Consider the following 13,550-nt stretch of genomic DNA (forward strand, 5'->3'; position numbering starts at 1 on the left):
GTAGGCGAACAAGTGTACTGTAACCTACTTCCTTTGTTTTCGTATTGCATTTCCTTCATATTCTTCCAATGAATCTCAGTCTGGCATCTGCTTTACCGACGATTAATTTTAGGCCGGCCGAAGTGGCCGAGCGGTTCTAGGCGCTACAGTCTGGAACCACGTGACCGCTACAGTCGCAGGTTCGAATCCTGCCTCGGGCATGGATGTGTGTGATGTCCTTAGGTTGGTTAGATTTAAGTAGTTCTAAGTTCTAGGGGACTGATGACCTCAGACGTTAAGTCCCATAGTGCTCATAGCCATTTGAACCATTTTTTTATTAATTTTATATGGTCATCCCATTTTAAATCACTCCTAATGCCTACTCCCAGATAATTTATGGAATTAACTGATTCCAGTTGCTGACCTGCTGTCTTAGGCACTGTATAACGTTAAAACACTTGATAATGGCACTTTAAAGCCGAAATCATGATCGTGTAAATGTAACGTTGCAAATAAAAAAAACAGTCTAATGGCGGTACTGACTTTAAACAAATATATTATGACTGTGGCCCTACATAATGAAAAAATTATTAGAATATATTCTGACATTTGGCATTCCTGGAAATCTGATGTCCGCGTACTTACTTACTTTCCGTGTCCGGAACTAGACTTCAAACTTCCAAAAATCAGCAGCCAATATGGCCTTGTCATTTGCCTCCCGTAAGTCATTCATTGTGCAGGGCTGGTCTAAATATGGACAGATAAGCAGGTGTTGAGGATCCTGGGCAGTACCACACAGACAGAGAGTGTTCTCATTCTCTTTTAGGAAACCCCATTGCTGCAGGTTTGTCTTGCACTTTGGCGCTTCTACCCTCATACGGTCTAGGGTTCTCCAGACAGTGTATGGTAGGTCTCCACCAGGCGCCAGTTCTTCTTTTACATCTTTATGGGGGTTTCTCAGGTCGGTTTCCCACCTTTTCAAACGATTCTCTGCAGCCGACCCTTCCAGGGCTCGGGTACGTGACTGGAAACTCTTCCTCGAACAAAGCCGTCGGTCAACAGGCTGGTGTCCATATAAAGGGTGACGCATGTCCTTTTCTTGTTTGGGTTTTTCGGCTTCGGCAGTGATGTCACATCGTATGTTGGGCGGTGCGATCCCCATGATTAAGTACATCTTGTGCACTGGTGTCGGCCTCAAGCATCCGGTAACAATCCGTGCTATTTCATTCACTGCGACATCAACTTTCCTCATGTGTGTTGTTGCAGACCATACTGGAGCGACGTATTCCGCGGCTGACACACAGGACTTTTGGGTTTGCACCTCGGGATCCGCTGGTTAGTCTCCTGATGATGTTGTTTCTAGTTGAGACTTTTTCCCTTGTGGCATTACAATGATGTTTATAGGTCAGTGTGCGTTCCAACGTGAGACCAAGATATTCGGGCGTTTTACAATGCTCGAGAAGTTCACGTCTCCATATTACATTTAATTCACGATTTGCCTCCCTGTTCTTTAAATGGAATGCACAGACCTGCGTCTTGGAATGGTTCGGCCTTAGGTGGTTTGCCTCATAATACTGGGAGACAGCTTCCAAGGTACTGGTTAATTTTTCCTCTACATCCATAAAATTGTTACCTTGGGCTGCAACTGCAGTGTCATCGGTATACATAAATTGGCGAGTGATGTTTTTTTTTCTTTATTGTTATTTTGCACCTCATACAAGGTGGGCTGGCAGCGGAAAATTGTACTCCGCTCTTCAGCCACAAGCAGTACAATAAAAGAGAAAATGAAGATAGAAAAGTAACAGTCTGGTGGTTAAAAAACTGTAGATACAATAATTAAAAACATGAAGCCATTCACACTCGACGAATAAACAAGGAAAACTGTCGGCACTGTGCACAAACAATGATGATTTAGACGAGACAAGTGAACGAAGGAGCGTGGCGTCGGAAAACACTAAATCACAAACACGACGGCACACACACGATGATCTCTGGCGCGCGAATGTCCACTGAACGTGTGCGAGTCTAGGGACCTGCCAGGAGGGGAAGAAGGTGGTGGGGGAGGGAGAGGGGAGAGCAGAGATGCCAATGGCAGAGGAGATGGTGGGAGAAATGAAGGTATGGGGGTAGGGGAAGCCCGGGGGAGGAGGGGGGAGAAAGGGTGGAGGGAGGGAAGGGGGAGAGAAGGGAGACAGGGTGCCCATAGGAACAAACACAGGAAGTGGGAGGGGAGTATCAAAGTTGGTAGGAGGGGTAGATGGAGGGATGAGGGCATCATCATGGAGGGGGTAAGGAGAGATGGAGAGCAGGTGGGACTTGGAAATACAGGCGTGGCAGTGGGCAGGGGTGGGAGAGGATGTGAGAGACGAGCGGGTGAGGGGGATCGGGTTTACGGGAGGTGTAGAGGATCTGTATCCGTTCGAGGAAAAGGAGGAGGTGGGGGAACGGAATAAGGTCGTACAGGATCCATGTGGGGGAGGGGAGACGGATGCGATAGGCGAGGCGAAGAGCATGGCGTTCGAGGATTTGAAGGGATTTATAAAAGGTAGGAGGGGCGGAGATCCAGGCCAGATGGGCGTAACAGAGGATAGGGCGGATGAGGGATTTAAGGGAGTGTGCCTCAGCTTGGATTGTCCGGAGATGGGGGATCCAGGAGACGCAACGGTCAAGCGTGACACTAAGGTACATGAGGGTGGGGGTGAGGGCGATAGGACGGCCATAGATGGTGACATAGAAGTCGAGGAGGCGGAAGGAAGGGGTGGTTTTGCCTACAATGATCGCCTGGGTTTTGGGAGGATTGTACTTAAGCAACCACAGATTACACCAAGCGGTGAACCGGTCAAGATGGGATTGGAGAAGGTGTTGGGAGTGGCGCGTGATGTTTGGCACTGGTTGGTCATTTGTATATATATTATACAGAGCTGGGGCGAGAACGCTTCCCTGAGGTAGGCCATTCCTTCGATTTCTCCACCTCCTCTTCAATGTCCACGTGGGAGTGGATAAGAAGATTACACAAGCCTACTCGAGTGGCTTACTCGAGAGCTCCGGCTCGCACACTTGACGGAAAAAGATTCGTGGTGACGAGGGCGATAAGCTGACAGGCGCCACCTGCTCCCGATCACGCGAGGTGACGTCACGCGGCCGCAGCGACCGCCTGCAGGTGTTTATAAGAGGGGCGGGGAGCCGCGCCGTGGCTGTCTGTACGCCGTGTGAGCCGCCCGCGACTCAACTCACCACCTGACGGAACTCCGCCACGACTGCAAGGTGAGTAGGGGCGCTGCAAGGTCTGCTTCCTCTGCTTAAGCTGTCGCCACAAGGACCGTGCTGTCGAACGTAAACGTCGAGTGTGCTACGTTCAACGTGCTGCTCAACGCTCAGGAACGATGCGACTTGTGCATGCGGTACGTGGGCACCAACGTGGTATACCAACACCGACTCAAAGGAAGGCCTCGGCGCTTGTTGGTGACGTCACGTCAGCTAGGCACGGCGAACGCCAGGTCTGTTGCAAGCAGAAACGCCTGGGCGTGCTTATCACTATAAATCTCTTGTTTTTGGACAAACTGTTTGGTATTGTTTTGGATTCTGCACTTTTATTTAGATGAAAGACTTTCTTACTATCGTAAAGCTACAAATGAAGATTCTGTATTACTGAATCCTGTCGAAACAAACGTAGATCAATATGAGAAGACGCTTTGCCCCATTGCAAGCTTCGGAAGTTTTACGTTCAAGTAACTATATTTACTTGATCCATTTTGCTACCGAAACTTACCCCAACCCCCTTACAATTAACTCGTTTCTTATATTTATTTATTTATTTTTGTTTGACATCGTCACTGCAAATGTTAACTAATTTACATGTGTAAATGTCCAAGTGTTGCCAGTCATTAGACTACAGACATTTTCAACGAAATGAATTTTAAACAGGAAACAAAATAGCTTCATACATCGAAAATACTGCTGATTTTAAACTTTTTTTAACATGCACGTTAGAAAAGATAAATATTCCCCTCTTGCAACTGAAAGGAGAAACTTTATAAGATAGAAAAATTTTATTTGATAAAACAAGTATCTCTCTTTTGCCTCTTCTTCTGTCCCCCACCTCCTCCCCCAACGTGTACAATCGCGAGATATTTCATTAACATTCAGTACTCCTCACCCGACAGTCAACCAAGATACCTAAAGAAGAGCACCAATATGTTCACAGTTTCTCGTAAAAGCAACCCAGTACAAACGTAACTTCCTCAGATTTACAAATAAGGAAAAGAAGCACGAATTCTGTTGTTGCTGGACCATGAAGTTGTTTTTGTATGTCAATTCTTAAAACAGGTGGAAATTTAAGTTCAGGAGGGCACTATTTGTTAAGAAATGTAATGAATTGCACAATTAATTGATTGCAGAAATCTCTCAGAACAATGTGTGTTGGTCAACTACTGGCAATAGTTTCACATTTTCCTGTGTCAGAGAGGGAGACACCACCATTATGAGTATGCCTGCAACAGACCTGGCGTTCGCCGTGCCTAGCTCGAGGCCCACGAGAAAGACAGGCCGCGGCGCGTACGTCACGAAGGTAGTCCTGAACTCGCTCGCTCGCTCAGCTCAGCAGACAATATGCGTTTCTAAACCTGTTAACTCGCAGCTGGGCGTGTAAGTACTAACGAGAATTGCTTCTTCCACTGAAATCTGCTATTATGAAGTCTTACTGATCAACAGCACTACAACAAAATTTAATTTAAGATCAATACTCGGTATGAATGGTATAATGATTTTATAGCATTTAGTCTCTTCTGCTTAACAGTACTCATTACATGCTGGAAGTGGTGCCTTATGCAACTGATAATCATTTTAGCATGATATTTTTTTTTTTTTGCGTCAGTACAGCCGTAACAAATTATAAGTAGGCCCATGGACTACCCATCGTATAGGACTAATAACAGTGAGATTCCATAATAGCGGATGCCAGTAGAAGATTCAGTTTTCGTTTGTATGGACACGCCTAGTTACGAATTAACAGGCGTAGAAACGTAGTTTGTCTGCTCATTTGAGTGAGCTAGCGAGCGCAGGACTACCTTCGTGACGTAGGCGCCGCGGCCTGTCTTTCTCGTGGGCCTCGGCCTAGCTGACGTGACGTCACGAACAAGCGCCGAGGCCTTCCTTTGAGTCGGTGTTGGCTATACGCAATCGCAACGCACTCCAGCGGCAGTTGAGGGATGTTCCTAGTTCGTAAATCACACTGTTTACTCAACGGGCGCGAGTAAAATTCCCACGTTAGCTCTATTAAAACGCACATTTCCTCCATCGTCCACGAGAAGGAAAGTACCATGTCCAGTCAATAAGGACACAGGATTATAAAAGTTCCATTACAAACAGTGCGATACAAATTTGGAACACTTCTCCAAGTAAGATAAACATTTCATCATTCCCACATTTTAGTAAAATCCCAATGTCAGTCTTACTTGATCACTGTTCCTACCCAGTGGCAGAATCTTTGCAACATGTGAATTAGGAAGCTTAAAAGAAAAAGGAGCAAAATAGCTGTATACAAGTAGCGCAAGCTGTCCTGTAGATTAAGCCAATCGAACAAAGTCACCCCTCAAAAAAAGGTGAACTTACATTTATATAACATCAAATATTATTGTATATGCTTATATTAAACTAATAATAAAGTATCAGAACCTAATAAAAACGCGAATGGAAAAAAAAAGTTGGCAGGCTCAAGACGCGAACCACTGCCCCACCATAAAACTCTTCAGAGCTCAGTGACTCCACTCATTATGCTAAACCAACATCACAACAACATGTTATGATACGTCTTGCTGAAAACCTTAGATATGTTAGTAATTGAAATTTAATTATAACAAATTGCACCAAAAACAATACGTTTTGGGTGGATCTTCAGTGTGTCGCTGCCTTCAAATAGCCTACTCTCATAATACGCAAGTTACAATAATTCTTTTCCCACGAATATGATGTTTCTCATTATTTTATAGGAACGAATCACACAGTTAACAACGGGTTTTCCAGTGATTTTCAATTTGCTGGTGCTCATGAACGGCATATATACATATAGGCTTGAAATGAATGCCAATATGGCGCCTCACAACTCTGTACTGAAGAGAGACGCCGCGCCTGTGACGTAGGTGGCGTTGTGCCGTCTCATTGGTCAACGCTCAGACGCACGCTCAGAATATCTGACATCTTGCAAGGGAACCTCCCCATCGCACCCCCTCAGATTATAACTTGGCACAGTGGATAGGCCTTGAGAAACTGAACACAGATCAATCGAGAAAACAGGAAGAAGTTGTGTGGAACTATGAAAAAAATAAGTCCATGTGCAAGAGAGACAACATCAAGGGCAGTGAGAGTTGCGAAGCGCCGTGGTCCCGTGGTTAGCGTGAGGAGTTGAGAAACGAGAGGTCCTTTGTTCAAGTCTCCCCTCGAGTGAAAAGTTTACTTTGTTTATTTTCGCAAAGTTATGATCTGTCCGTTCGTTCATTGACATCTCTGTTCACTGTAATAAGTTTAGTGTCTGTGTTTTGCGACTGCACCGCAAAACCGTGCGATTAATAGACGAAAGGACGTGCCTCTCCAATGGGAACCGAAAACATTTGATCGCAAGGTCATAGGTCAACCTATTCCTCCACAGGAAAACACGACTGATATATTCTATACGACACTGATGACGGCATGTGCGTCACGTGACAGGAATATGTTGTCGACCCACCTAACTTGTACACTCAGTGAATGGGTAAAAAGATTCTTCTACCTTGCCCGATTTAGGTTTTCTTGTGGATGTGATCATCACTCCCAAAAAAGGGATGAAAACATAAGAGTTTGTCACGGACGGACGGACAAATAATAATTGTCTGAAAATAAAAAATTAAACTTTTCACTCGAGGGAAAACTTGAACCAAAATCCTCTCGTTCCACAGCTGCTCGCGCTAACCACGGGACCACGGCGCTCCTGAGCTCACAGTACCCTTGATGTTGCCTATCTTGCGTATGGACTTCTCAGTTTGTATATTTTGCTTATTTTTTTCATAGTTCCACACAACTTCTTCCTGTTTTCGCGATTGATCTGTGTTCAGTTTTTCAAGGCCTATCCACTGTGCCAACTTATAACTAAATCTGAGGGGGTTGCGATGGGGAGGTTCCCTTGTTAGATATTGCTCTGCACGTTCGGAAAGACTCCCGAACGTGCTATTCCACGCTATGACGTCGGAAACTCGGCACGCTTAACGCTCAACGTTCTGATGCACGGTCCGTGTGCCGACGGCTTTAGTCTCCCAGTTTCTCCGGGTAATGGGCGGGCGCTGCTTTGCACTGTTTCCTGGTAATTCCTCTCCCAAGTTCAGGCTCACAAGGGGAAGGCCTCAGACACGGTCAACCGATTCGGCTCAGATCTGGCAGGTCGCTTGTGTACAACCTAAAATAGCAATTGAGATATGGAAAGATACAAGCGAGAAGAATAACATCCGCTAGGTTTCCTCGAGATTCGAGCCCAGCTTCTCCGCTTCCCAGCCATTTACTTTGGCTGTTGCGTTGCGATGTGGGCAGGTACAAGGCCTGGCCACTATGTCTCCATCGCCATACAGGAACATATGGAAGGGGTAAATGGCCATAGGAGAATATTCACTTATATTGACAAAAAATAAATCCACCTTGTCTTTGAAAGAAAAATAAACACAAAGCTACACTTCTGTAACACGCACATACAGCGTCGATACTCCATGGACGCTGCTGCCGCTTTTTCGTGGCATGTTTTCTTGTAATGTCGTGTAGCTTCTTATCTGTTCATATCCTTGTGCGTACGTATCAAATTAATCTCCTGCGACCGGCCGTTGTGGCCGAGCGGTTCTAGGCGCTTCAGTCTGGAACCGCGCAACCGCTACGGTTGCAGGTTCGAATCCTGCCTCGGGCATGGATGTGTGTGATGTCCTTAGATTAGTTAGGTTTAAGTAGTTCTAAGTTCTAGGGGACTGATGACCTCAGAAGTTAAGTCCCATAGTGCTCAGAGCCATTTGAATGATTTTATCTCCTGAGATAAATAATCGAACTACGGCGCGGATCGTGGACGATGCTCCGCAAGAAGTTCGAAAAGTATTGACCGCACTTAGGGTTCTTCACAATAGCACAATGACGATCGTTTAAATAGTTCCAAAAACCCACGAGTTCTGTGACACCACGTCCAAATAAACAATGAATCACGTGACCTCTGATCCACGTGACGGCGTTGTGTTTCGTCCTCGGGTAATAAACAGCGTCCGGGTAGAGGCGAGGGCGGGATTCGACGTAAGAGGGCGAAATGCGTAAAAAAAAAGCAAAAATTTTAGGAACAAAATACCAGATCCCTTCCGCCGTCCAACAACGGAGCCGGACTATTTGCGTTGCTGCTCTCGGCCAAGAGCGTTTACCATGCGGGTGCACAAGCGGGAGCTGTAAAAGTTTCTTTCTTCGATTTCTGGGAAAGTATGCATTTGTGGTCCCTACACCTCATGATGAAAAATACTCTAGTTACAATTGTCTTCCTATCCCGCCAATTTTAGGTCAGTTGCTGGACGTAACGTTTAGGGGTGGTTTTCTCAAAAACTTGAGGGCGTTGAGCCAAAATTGCTATACCACGAACATGACGTGCTACAGACGCGAAATTTAACCGACAGGAAGGAGATGCTGTGATATGCAAATGATAAGCTTTTCAGAGCTTTCACACAAGGTTGGCGCCGGTGGCGACACCTACAACGTGCTCACATGAGGAAAGTTTCCAATCGATTTCTCATACACAATCAGCAGCTGACCGGCGTTGCCTGGTGAAACGTTGTTGTGATGCCTCGTGTAAGGAGGAGAAATGCGTACCATCACGTTTCCGACTTTGCTAAAGGTCGGATTGTAACCTATCGCGATTGCGGTTTATCATATCGCGATATTGCTGGTCGCGTTGGTCGAGATCCAATGACTGTTAGCAGAATATGTAATCGGTGGATTCAGGAGGGTAATACAGAACGCCGTGCTGGATCCCAAAGGCCTTGTGTCGCTAGCAGTCGAGATGACAGACATCTTATCCACACAGCTGTAACGGATCGTGCAGCCACGTCTCGATCACTGAGTGAACAGGTGGGGACGTTTGCAAGACAACAACCATCTGCACGAACAGTTCGACGGCGTTTGCAGCAGCACGGACTATCAGCTCGGAGACCGTGGCTGCGGTTACCCTTGACGCTGCATCACAGACAGGAGTGTCTGTGACGGTGTACTCATCGACGAACCTGGGTGCACGAATGGCAAAACGTAATTTTTTCGGAAGAATCCAGGTTCTGTTAACGATGGTCGTCGCATCCGTGTTTGGCGACATCGCAATGAACGCACATTGGAAGCATGTATTCGTCATCGCCATACTGGCGTATCACCTGGCGTGATGGCATGGGGTGCCATTCTTTACTCTTCTCGGTCAACTCTTGTTCGCATTGACTCCACTTTGAACAGTGGACGTTACGTTTCAGATGTGTTACGACCCGTGGCTCTACCCTTCATTCGATCACTGCGAAACCCTACATTTCAGCAAGATAATGCACGACCGCATGTTGCAGGTCCTTTGCGGGCCTTTCTGGATACAGAAAATGACCGACTTCTGCAAATGGCTCAAATGGCTCTGAGCACTATGGGACTTAACTGCTGTGGTCATCAGTCCCCTACAACTTAGAACCACTTAAACCTAACTAACTTAAGGAGATCACACACATCCATGCCCGAGGCAGGATTCGAACCTGCGACCGTAGCGGTCGCGCGGTTCCAGACTGTAGCGCCTAGAACCGCTCGGCCACTTCGGCCGACTCGGCTGCTGCCCCGGCCAGCGCATTCTCCAAATCTCTCACGAATTGAAAACGTCTGGTCAATGTTGGCCGAGCAACTGGCTTGTCACAATTCGACAGTCACTACTCTTGATGAACTGTGGTATCGTGTTGAAGCTGCATGGGCAGCTGTACTTCTACACACCGTCGAAGCTCTGTTTGACTCAATGCCCAGACGTATCAAGGCCGTTATTACGGCCAGAGGTGGTTGTTCTGGGTACTGACTGCTCAGGTTCTATGCACCCAAATTGCGTGAAAATGTAATCACATGTCAGTTCTAGTGTAATGTATTTGTCCAATGAATACCTATTTATCATCTGCATTTCTTCTTGGTTTGGCAATTTTAATGGCCAGTAGGGTATCTTAGAGTCCTTGGTTTTGGATTGTACACAAGCGACCTGCCTAATTTGAGCCGAGTCGGTTGGCCGCGCCTGAGGCCTTCGCCTTGACAGTCAAGTCTATAGTTGGCGTGGCCGATCCCAAGTGTCCAGCTTTTGTCCAAAACGTTGGGGGAGTTCATTCATTTGTTCTGTCGGCGATGACAGAATCGACGCGCGTGCCCTGCAATCTTTCTTGAACGATTTTACGGAAACTATTCAGTAAAAAAAATTCATTTTTGCTTCACTTGTATCTTTGTACGTCAGGTTCATTACGATGTGCCCATCGTTTCGTTGACGATCATAGTTATTGTGATATTTGCGTGCTAGTATGACACTGCTCGGATTTCAAAAGTTGGCAACGATAAACAGAGGTCGCTATGATTTTGCGTTTGGTGCATATTACATAATATGTTGCTAAAACTTAGCTAAGATATTGAATTTTTCTTTAGACTTGGGTGGAAGTCTGAATCTCTCACCCGTGTCGAGAAAATTGGTTTACGACCGCACTGCGCCAGCAATGAAGCTAAAGTGAAATATCTACAACATTCCTCGTGTATCATAAACGGTTTCAGATATCGGCGTGAGATTTTGGCGCGTGATAGCACAGAAACAGTATTTTGCTGTATGGTTATTATGCAATACTTCTTTATCTACCTTGTTATTCGTGGCCGAGCAGTTCTAGACGTTTCAGTCTGGAACCGTGCTACTGCTTTCGCAGGTTCGAATTCTACCTCGGGCATGGCTGCGTGTGATGTCCTTAGGTTAAGTTAGGATTAAGTAGTTCTAGGTGTTGTGTTGGCAGAAGAGCCAACACCGTGTTACTAGAGGAGGCCGAAAGGCACGCGTTTTAGTTCACGCAGGCTGGCGTGAGGAGGGAAGGACTATACTGACGTGAGGTCTGGAACATGACAATGAATTAGAATTCAGAAAACGGACGTAATTAGTTTGATACTTAACTTTAATCCATTAATGATGAACGTCGCTCTCGACGGTACATGATTCACAATATTATCTGTTCAGAAGACATATAGTAAGTGAATACGGCGCCTTGCGAGGTTGTAGCAAAGGACGTAGCTGAAGGCTATGCTAAACTATAGTCTCGGCAAATGAGAACGTATTTTGTCAGTGAACCATCGCTAGCAAAGTCGGCTGTCCAACTGGGGCGAGTGCTAGGGAGTCTCTCTAGACTAGACCTGCCGTGTGGCGGGGCTCGGTCTGCAATCACTGATAGTGGCGACACGCGGGTCCGACGTATACTAACGGACCGCGGTCGATTTAAAGGCTACCACCTAGCAAGTGTGGTGTCTGGCGGTGACACCACACTAGGTTCTAGGGGACAGATGACCAGTGCTCGGAGTCATTTTAGCCTTGTTATTCCACTAACTACAGACTGTTCCGATGAAAGGACGTAATTGGTGAAACGGGAAATCTACAGGTTTTGGAACAAGTCATTACACGTTTATTTTATACCGAGAATGTGCGTTTTCATAAGATGCTGACCTTGCTTTTCCTTAGTTCCTCACCTAATAACCCTCGCAGCGCCCGCTGCCGTCTACTCTGCAGTCATTGTACAGGGCCCACTTCGCAGCGCCGCTGCATCGAGATAGCAGTCAAAGCAAGCTAGGTCGGTGATATCGCCGCTGGGGTAGCGGTTATCGTCCACGTTTTACTGTCCCTGTCACTCGTACATGTCGATGGATATCGCACTAGATCAGTCAGGAACCGCTCTATCGAATGGCCACGTAAAATTCCGCTTCAAAAATTATTTTGCTCGTAACGGGAAACAAACCGACGCTCTGCGTTGACACTGGGTGACGCATGAAAGACGTGATGACGTGATGAGCAGCACTTCTTTCGTATAGCTCCAGCTACACAATACGAAAAAAAAAAGAAACTGCAAATACCTGCAGAAACGTCAGAGGAGACTGCGACTGACGACTCTACGACTCTCTCTCTCCCTCACACACACACACACACACACACACACACACACACACACACACACACACACACATATATATATATATATATATATATATATATATATGGTGTCCCAGCTATCTTGTCCACCCAAAATATCTCTGGAACAATAACAGCTATTGGAAAACGACTTTCACCGGTATCAATGTAGGGCTGGGCCCCATGAATGTGCATATTTGGAAACATTCTAAAACGAAAGCATATGTGTTTTTTAACACAAACTTATGTTTTTTTAATTGGATGACTTGTGTGGGCAGGCGTGGTGCCAACTCCCTCGAGCGACGTGCCAAGACCTCATTGCTTCCGCGCCACGAAGCATCGCCGCTGTCGACCGTGCCAAAGATGGACATACCGGCTATTAGGTAGGTGGTCATAATCGTATGGCAGATCAGTGCATATAAACGATGCAGGAGTGAATATGAGCAGCCCTCTTACAGGGAGACAATTATTGAACTATATGAAATAAAATCGTCATTACTTCTGAACAGTTTTTCTTAGGTCGTTCAAACTGTACAGTTGGCCGCGGGCCATGATGGGAATTAGTATGCGCTGTATGGTTTAGTTTAGCGACGATGCCCAGTTTCACTTGGATGGGTTCGTCAATAAACGAAATTGACGCATTTGGGGGACTGAGGATCCATATTTTGCGATGAAGAAGTCTCTTCATCCTCAACGAGGAACTGCCTCGTGTGCAATGTCCAGTCACGGAAATAATCATTCTTTGATGGCACGGCGACTACAGAACGGTACGTGAAGGTTTTGGAAGATTTTTTTCTTCAGCAATCCATAGCATGACAAAGCACATACACAATGACGTTGATTGCATCGCAATATTCCCATTACATCCCGAGATATTGAGACGCGAAGTTGACGCTTGAAACACCCGACATGCGCTGCTAGCGTACGTCCTGAGGCTCAGGCGTGAACCCCATGCTGCCCGTAATCGCGATGTGATTGACATGTGTAATCACACCTCCATACTTATCAAGAGGGACACTGCCACGCGGCAGAGGGTTCATCGAACCATCTTCACATTTCTCTATTATTCCAATCTCGTACAGTGTGCAGAAAGATTGAACGCCTGTATCTTTCCGTACAAGCTCTGGCTTCCCTCATTTTATCGTCGTGATCGTTGCTCCTCCCTAAGTAGGTTGGTGTCAACAAAATATTTTCACATTCGGAGGAGAAAGTTGGTAACTGGAATTTCATGAGAAGATTCCTCCGGAACGAAATATGCCTTTCTTTTAATGATGTCCATCCCAAATCCTGTATCATTTCTGTGACACTCTCTCCCCTATTTCGCGATAATTCAAAACGTGCTGCCCTTCTTTGAACTTTTTTGATGTACTCCGTCAGTCCTATCTGGCAA

At 46.1% G+C, this 13,550-nt stretch overlaps 1 protein-coding gene across 1 annotated transcript in view; it reads left to right on the top strand.

The window, feature by feature from the left end:
* The first annotated feature begins 3,192 nt into the window (after positions 1-3,192).
* The window catches only part of LOC126213155 (poly [ADP-ribose] polymerase tankyrase-1-like), a 31,161-nt gene continuing 20,803 nt past the window's right edge, over positions 3,193-13,550 (top strand). Inside the window, exons 1-2 of the mRNA XM_049940778.1 lie at positions 3,193-3,243; positions 12,439-12,543. The gene's annotated coding sequence lies outside the window, so the exon portion shown is untranslated. The remainder of the gene's footprint in view (positions 3,244-12,438; positions 12,544-13,550) is intronic.

This window comes from Schistocerca nitens, chromosome 11 (genome assembly GCF_023898315.1).
Source record: "Schistocerca nitens isolate TAMUIC-IGC-003100 chromosome 11, iqSchNite1.1, whole genome shotgun sequence".
Classification (NCBI taxonomy): domain Eukaryota; kingdom Metazoa; phylum Arthropoda; class Insecta; order Orthoptera; family Acrididae; genus Schistocerca; species Schistocerca nitens.